At 55.7% G+C, this 7,082-nt stretch overlaps 1 non-coding gene across 1 annotated transcript; it reads left to right on the top strand.

Moving 5' to 3' along the window:
• The first annotated feature begins 1,554 nt into the window (after positions 1–1,554).
• Positions 1,555–1,706, top strand: LOC138655007 (5.8S ribosomal RNA). The gene has a single exon (XR_011316598.1). It is a non-coding gene; the product is annotated as a 5.8S ribosomal RNA (ribosomal RNA).
• The last annotated feature ends 5,376 nt before the right edge of the window (positions 1,707–7,082 follow it).

Here is a 7,082-nt window from a genome sequence, read left to right as displayed (position 1 = left end):
TGGGGGGGAGACGCCGCTCGGTTGGGGCTCCTTTGAGGTTACGGGCAAGAGCCCGGGACGAGGGACTACGCCATAGGGCGACGCCGACACGGCCAGGCCAACTGCGCCCCCCGTGCGACCTCCGCGTCGCTGGCGGGCTCTGCGCCTGAGCCGCGGTGGACCCCGACGGCCAGCCCCCCTCTCCCACTCCTCGCGCCCGTCCGCCGGTGGGTCGAGGACCCCCCGCGGCGGAGGCAGGTCTAAGCCAGACGGAGGCCCCGCATAGGCCCCCCACCGCCCTGGCCCCTCTCCCCAGCAGCGACTCTGTGTGTCGCCCCGGGAGCGGTGGGTCACGAGGCAGGGTGGCCGTGGCGTCCTCCGAAGGCCAGTCACCTACGGCCCTCCCCGTGCAAGGGGTGGTTTTTACAACAGATGCCCTCCGATCGGGAGGCCGGGTCTAAGCCAGATGGTGGCGCCGCATAGGCCCCCCACCGCCCTGGCCCCTCTCCCCAGCAGCGACTCTGTGTGTCGCCCCGGGAGCGGTGGGTCACGAGGCAGGGGAGCCGTGGTGTCCTCCGGAGGCCAGTCACCTCGCCCTCTCCGTGCAAGGTGGGTTTTTTTCCAGACACCCTCCGCATCGGCCGCCTCGCACCGTACAGCGTGCACGATCTCCCCAGTGGCACTGCACTCGCCGTTCAGGCTCCTGTTTTCCTCCGGAAGGTGACGCCCCGGGATGCCCGCCTGCCGGCACGGACGACGAGGAGGATTTCCCTTCCTCCGGGTGCCCTTCCCGCTGCGGGGCTTCCTATCTGGCTTCTCTCCCTCGATTGATTAAGTCCCTGGCCTTTGTACACACTGCCCGTCGCTACTACCGATTGGATGGTTTAGTGAGGTCCTTGGATCGGCCCCGCCGGGTTCGGCCAAGACCCATGGTGGAGAGCCGAGAAGACGATCGAACTTGACTATCTAGAGACAGTAAAAGTCGTAACAAGGTTTCCCTAGATGAACCTGTGGAAGGATCTTTAATGGGCGAGTGAAAAATACCGATGAGGTGCAGATCAGGAGGCCAGCCGCCCGCCAAATCCCCGAAGGGTACCGAACGTGATGGGGGCGGTGGTAGGTCTCTTTCTGCTTCGCCAGGGCGCTCCGCAGGGTGGGGACGGTGAGGGCACGTGAGGACAGCGGGCGGGCGACGTCGGGAGGGTGCGGGGAGCCCCTCTCGCTCCGTCGCCCAGGAAAAAGACGCCCGGCCTCGCGCCGACGATTGTTGCCCTGCCGCTGCCTGCCGAGGAAAAATAAGAAGCCCCCCGCGTACGCGAAAGGCCGTCCCGGGTACCATTCTCCTGTGCGCTCACACACCCCTCCCCGGGGTATGTGGGTCTGGGCGGTAGGTTGAGAAGCCTCGAGCCCTCCTTTGTTCTCCTCCCCGCTGGAGGGAGGGACGGGGAGGCCGAGCGCCCGGGCAACAGGGCCGAGATTTGAAAACAACCCTCCAAAGCATCCCAGTCTTTTGCGGCCGGCTGACACGAGAGTGAAAAGGGGGGCGCCTCCGAGTGTCCCCAAACCAGAAAGCGCGACTCTTAACGGTGGATCACTCGGCGCGCGCGTCGAAGAACGCAGCTAGCTGCGAGAATTAAGTGTGAATTGCAGGACACATTGATCATCGACACTTCGAACGCACCTTGCGGCCCCGGGGTGCTCCCGGGGCTATGCCTGTCTGAGGGTTGCCCCTCCATCTATCGCCTCCATGGCGCAGCTGGGGTCCCCTCGCAAGGGTGACAACGAGGGAGGCCTGAGGCTCCGTGCCCTGATGGTCTCTTCTCCTTTATCCCTTACGTCCCCCCAAGGCCAGACTCACCTGCCCTGGGCCCACCTGATGGGGTTTACCATCGTCACTCCCCCCGTTGCGACGTGAAACCCTGTGGCGCAATGAAGGTGAAGGCCGGGGCGCTCCGGCCGAGGTGGGATCCCGCCGCCCGCTCCGGGGGGTTGACACGGCGGGTGCACCATCGGCCCGCCTCTGTCGGGGAGGTGGAGCATGAGTGCGCGATAGGACCCGAAAGATGGTGAGCTATGCCTGGGCAGGACGAAGCCAGAGGAAACTCTGGTGGAGGTCCGCAGCGACCCTGATGTGCAAATTGGTCATCTGGGTATAGGGGCGTTTGTAGATGTGCTTGGCCCGTACGGGGATCGAACCCACGACCTTGGTGTTATTAGCACCACGCTCTAACCAACTGAGCTAAATGGCCATAGGTGTGGTCCCTGGGTATAGGGGCGAAAGACTCACGGAGACCACGGGCAGACGTACAGGGGCCTGATCAACCCCTGGACCGTACGGGCTGCTGTGCCTGCCGCAGGCGAGAAGCGAGAACCCCTTCGGGGCACGGAGACTACAACCGGACGTACGGGGGTCTGACCCACCCCTGGACCGTACGGTCTGCTGGCTGCCGTGCCTGGTGCAGGCGAGAAGCGGGAACCCCTTCGGGGCACGGAGACCACAACCGGACGTACGGGGGTCTGATCAACCCCTGTACCGTACGGGCTGCTGGCTGCCGTGCCGTCCTCAAATTGCTTGGCCTAAACAAAAGTCAATTTTTTGTGACAACAGTGATGACCGTGACATAGCACTGGAGGTGTACCCCAAGACAGTGACCTAAGTGTGGGTGAAGTCTGTGGTTCATGGGCGGAAAGTTGAATTTTGGGTGAAAAACCATACTTTCACACTTTGAAAATTTCAGACATGTGTCAGACTTCCAGGCAGGGGGAAACCGCTGGAGGTGTACCGAGGACACTTCCAGAAGCCTGGGGAAGCTTTTCTGGAAGAGTCCTTGACACTTGGAAAATTTTGGGCAATTTTCTGAGAAAAAAAAAAAATCACATTTCCCCTTACCCCCCACCCAAGAGGGGCTTCAATATGTTGCAGAGTACCCCGAAAGGGTCCCCAAAGTGGGAGAAAAGTGAGGCAAGTCAAAGAGGCAAAGATGAATGTACATTTGAATAATTTTATTAATGTCAGATAAAAATTGACATATTCACAAGGGCTTTGTTCTCCTGATTGGGATGAGCCGAATATTCTTGAGACTATACTCCTCAGTAGAATCGGATGACTCGGTATCACTTTCCGTGAGGTCTACCACCTCGTTATCCAATTCACTGGTTGATGCCATTACTGGCGACATAATTTTTGCGTCCTCATGATTTCCTGCGTTGAACACTAGCTCTTGGGCACGGCACATATCGGTCAGGGTCTTCTCCCGGTAAACTCTCTCGGCCACATCGTTTGTATGTGCCAAGTAGCGTGCAAACAAGCGCTTTTCGCAATCTGTGTATTGTGACAAAGTCCATGTCTCGCAAATCCGCCGTACAAGGTGGCTGGTGATGTTTGGGAGGTTGTAGCTACGGAGGAAAGCACATTGTTAGTACTGGTTGCTACTTATGGCTGTGGGTCACTTGACTTGTGGCTACCTTACCTTGAATGGTATCGTCTGAGTCTCATGGATGGATTTTTTATGACCTTCCCGGTACACGTCACGAAAAAGTTTGTGATAATCTTTCGGCCAAAGGTAAAGACCGGTCTGACATATTCCGCATACGCATTGAACCACTGAAAAAGAAAAAAAATATATATATATGTTACTCTCCAGTCTGGGGGCACCCCTCCAAAAGGTTTTACATGGGGACAAGAGAGTGTTTTGCTCCCCACAATGAGTGGGGTTGCCTGGGTTCCCTGGCTTTGAGAAAAGCTTACCGATTCCTCTTCCTCTGAAAGTACAAAAGTTGCTACCTGAGAGGTGGAGCACTTGTGAGTCTTCACACCCACAATTGTCTTGCGTCTTCCTTGGTACGTGTGATGGATCCTCTCATTCCACTCTGAAACCTACGATGTGAAAAAAAAAGGTGGAAAAATATTGAACCGGTTCAGCAAATACCGCTGACCCACAGGGCCCGACGACTTACCGTCATGTTACGAACAACACCTGGTCTTTGGAGATGTTTTAGAATCAGAAGGGCCTCGAGGTACAGTACCACTTCCCGGCGATCTACTTCTGATCCGCCATCTGTCACAGCCTCGATGCTAGCTAGAAATGTTGGCCTTGCCTCCTCCAGTATAATCTGGCAGTCCTTGGGTGACTTTGATGGCTTCATCAATAGATCGTACCTGTGGGGAAAAATAAAGGCAATTAACCAACATCCAAGGTTTGGTAACAATGCGCTGAATATTGGCTCTTTTGAACGGTGTACCTTTTACTTACAGACTCTCGGCAGGCTCCCTTGTACAATGATTTCTGAAGGTCTGTTGTAAAATTCATGAACACTTCGCATGCCTTATAAAGTTGAGGATTCTCTAGTCTCAGTTTGGTAGCCCTCATCTGATACATGGTAAATCTCCGTATATGCTTCAACATTTTGAGGGAGGTCTGGCTCGATAGATGGAGTTTTCCAAGTTGTTGAAAAAAATTATTAACCTGGTTTGGTTTTACGAGGTACTCCAGAGTTACAGATTTTGGGTTCACAAAAAATAGAAACCGTGCTACGTTTGATACCTCCTGTTGACAGTTTGGGACCCCATGGGTAACTGTTAGGTACGAGTGGAACCCCTTTAACATGGGGTGATTCAATGAGTGACGCTTGTACAATCCGGCGGCCTTGGTAGCCGTGCGGTTTTTGTCTTTCCATTCCCTTTTCTGGATACTTAAATTGCTGCCATCCATGACCTCCTCATTGCCTATGCGGTCAGAAATGCTCCCTGTGTGGTCAGGCTCAGGGCACGGGTCTCCCTCCCGACTGTCTACCGGCCGTAAAAGGAAAGGCACATCCATCTCATCCGAATCTAGCTTTGGCGTGGGGCATGGGTCTCCCTCCCGACTGTCTACTGGCCGTAAAAGGAAAGGCACATCCATCTCATCTGAATCTAGCTCTGGCGGGGGGCACGGGTCTCCCTCCAGACTGTCTCCCGGCCGTAAAAGGAAAGGCACATCCATCACATCTGAATCTAGCTCTGGCATGGAGCCTGGGCGGAGCTCCGGATTGTCAGTTGGTACCTGAGCGGGCCCTTCACAGGTCAGTGGTGTGATTTGTGACTCAAACCTAGGCTTGTTTGCTATCAAAAAGCCGCGACCTTCTAAGAAGGCTACAGTCTCCTCCAAGGATTGGAGGGGCTTGAGCTCACTGAATTGGATTGTTGTCCCCTTGTTGGCGATACAGCGAAGTTGATACTTTGCGGAGGCTATGGCGGTTTTTATCTCCGAATCACCGTGTGACCTCAGGCATACCCTTCTCAGATGTGTGGATATATATTTGGTTACCCTGTGGCACACGGGGCATGTAAGTGGTGTCCGTGGGTGCCTGCGGGGGAGACACAAGCAATAAAACCGGTCACCTTGCCAGCAAGTGTACAACTCCACTACAAGGTACATTCATGTGTCTCTACGTGGCCGACAAATGTCTTCTACTCACCGCTCCATTGCGAAGGGTTTCCCGCAGTCAAACAGAGCGTCTCGTAATAGTTTATTAAAGTGCCGTGTTTCTCTGTGTCTTGAACTGTGGCAAATGATTTTCCTCCGCGCGAGTCAGCCACGCAGGTGAAAGACGCCAGCTGAGGTGATTGAAATTAACCGGATGTGTTTTGCCGTACTCTGATATAGGTCACCACGGGGGTTGAGTCAGCCCAGGGGGTGGCACCTCCACGGTCGCTAAACATCCGTAGGGTTGATGATATATCCCTCACCTGATCCACCTGCTGTAATCACCTATACGGCATCACGGGAGATGACTCAGCCCCAGGGGTGGCACCTGACCGGATCCACCTGCCATAATCGCCTATACGGCATCACGGGGGATGACTCAGCCCCAGGGGGTGGCACCTACACGGCTGTCGATCAGTCATATCTGTAACGGATTGGGTACTAACTGGATCCATCGATCCCAGTCAAAGCACGGTGGCTCACTTGTTAGCGCTGCGGCCTTGCCGAGCTGGCGTCTCGGGTTCGAATCCTGTTGTGTCATACATTCAGAAAGGGAAAAATCTCAGGTGTTATGTCAAGGACACTTCCTTAGACATTTTTAGAAAAATTTTGAGACAATCCCGATTTTGTAAAAAAAAAAAAATCTCACATTTTCCCTACTTCAACCTCATGGGTCGTCAATATGTTGTAAAGTACCCCAAGATAGAGACCCAAGTGTGGGTAAAGTGTCTGGTTCATGGGCACAAAGTTGAATTTTCAGTGAAAATTTGTCGGAAATCCGCTGTGGACATTGGCTGGGCGCGTGACCCGAGTGAGAGAGGCGAATCTGGGTGACCCGAGCTTGGCAGGACCCTTCCCACGGGGGTCCTGGTTCTCTGGAGGTAATCACTGTCAGAAGGGCACATCTTGAGTCCTCACCCAGGTGAGGGCTCTCGGGAAGGCGGACGCCCTTCTGTCTTTGTCCCCCCAGAGCAGGCTCGGTGTTTATCGGAAGTCTTCTGCGGACGTTGGCTGGGCGCGTGACCCGAGTGAGAGAGGCGAATCTGGGCGACCCGAGCTTGGCAGGACCCTTCCCACGGGGGTCCTGGTTCTCTGGAGGTAATCACTGTCAGAAGGGCACATCTTGAGTCCTCACCCAGGTGAGGGCTCTCGGAAGGCGGACGCCCTTCTGTCTTTGTCCCCCCAGAGCAGGCTCGGTGTTTATCGGAAGTCTTCTGCGGACGTTGGCTGGGCACGTGACCCGAGTGAGAGAGGCGAATCTGGGTGACCCGAGCTTGGCAGGACCCTTCCCACGGGGGGTCCTGGTTCTCTGGAGGTAATCACTGTCAGAAGGGCACATCTTGGGTCCTCACCCAGGTGAGGGCTCTCGGAAGGCGGACGCCCTTCTGTCTTTGTCCCCCCAGAGCAGGCTCGGTGTTTATCGGAAGTCTTCTGCGGACGTTGGCTGGGCGCGTGACCCGAGTGAGAGAGGCGAATCTGGGCGACCCGAGCTTGGCAGGACCCTTCCCACGGGGGTCCTGGTTCTCTGGAGGTAATCACTGTCAGAAGGGCACATCTTGAGTCCTCACCCCAGGTGAGGGCTCTCGGAAGGCGGACGCCCTTCTGTCTTTGTCCCCCCAGAGCAGGCTCGGTGTTTAT

Source organism: Ranitomeya imitator, unplaced genomic scaffold (assembly GCF_032444005.1).
Source record: "Ranitomeya imitator isolate aRanImi1 unplaced genomic scaffold, aRanImi1.pri SCAFFOLD_885, whole genome shotgun sequence".
Lineage (NCBI taxonomy): Eukaryota > Metazoa > Chordata > Amphibia > Anura > Dendrobatidae > Ranitomeya > Ranitomeya imitator.
This window is presented reverse-complemented; position numbering and strand designations above follow the sequence as displayed.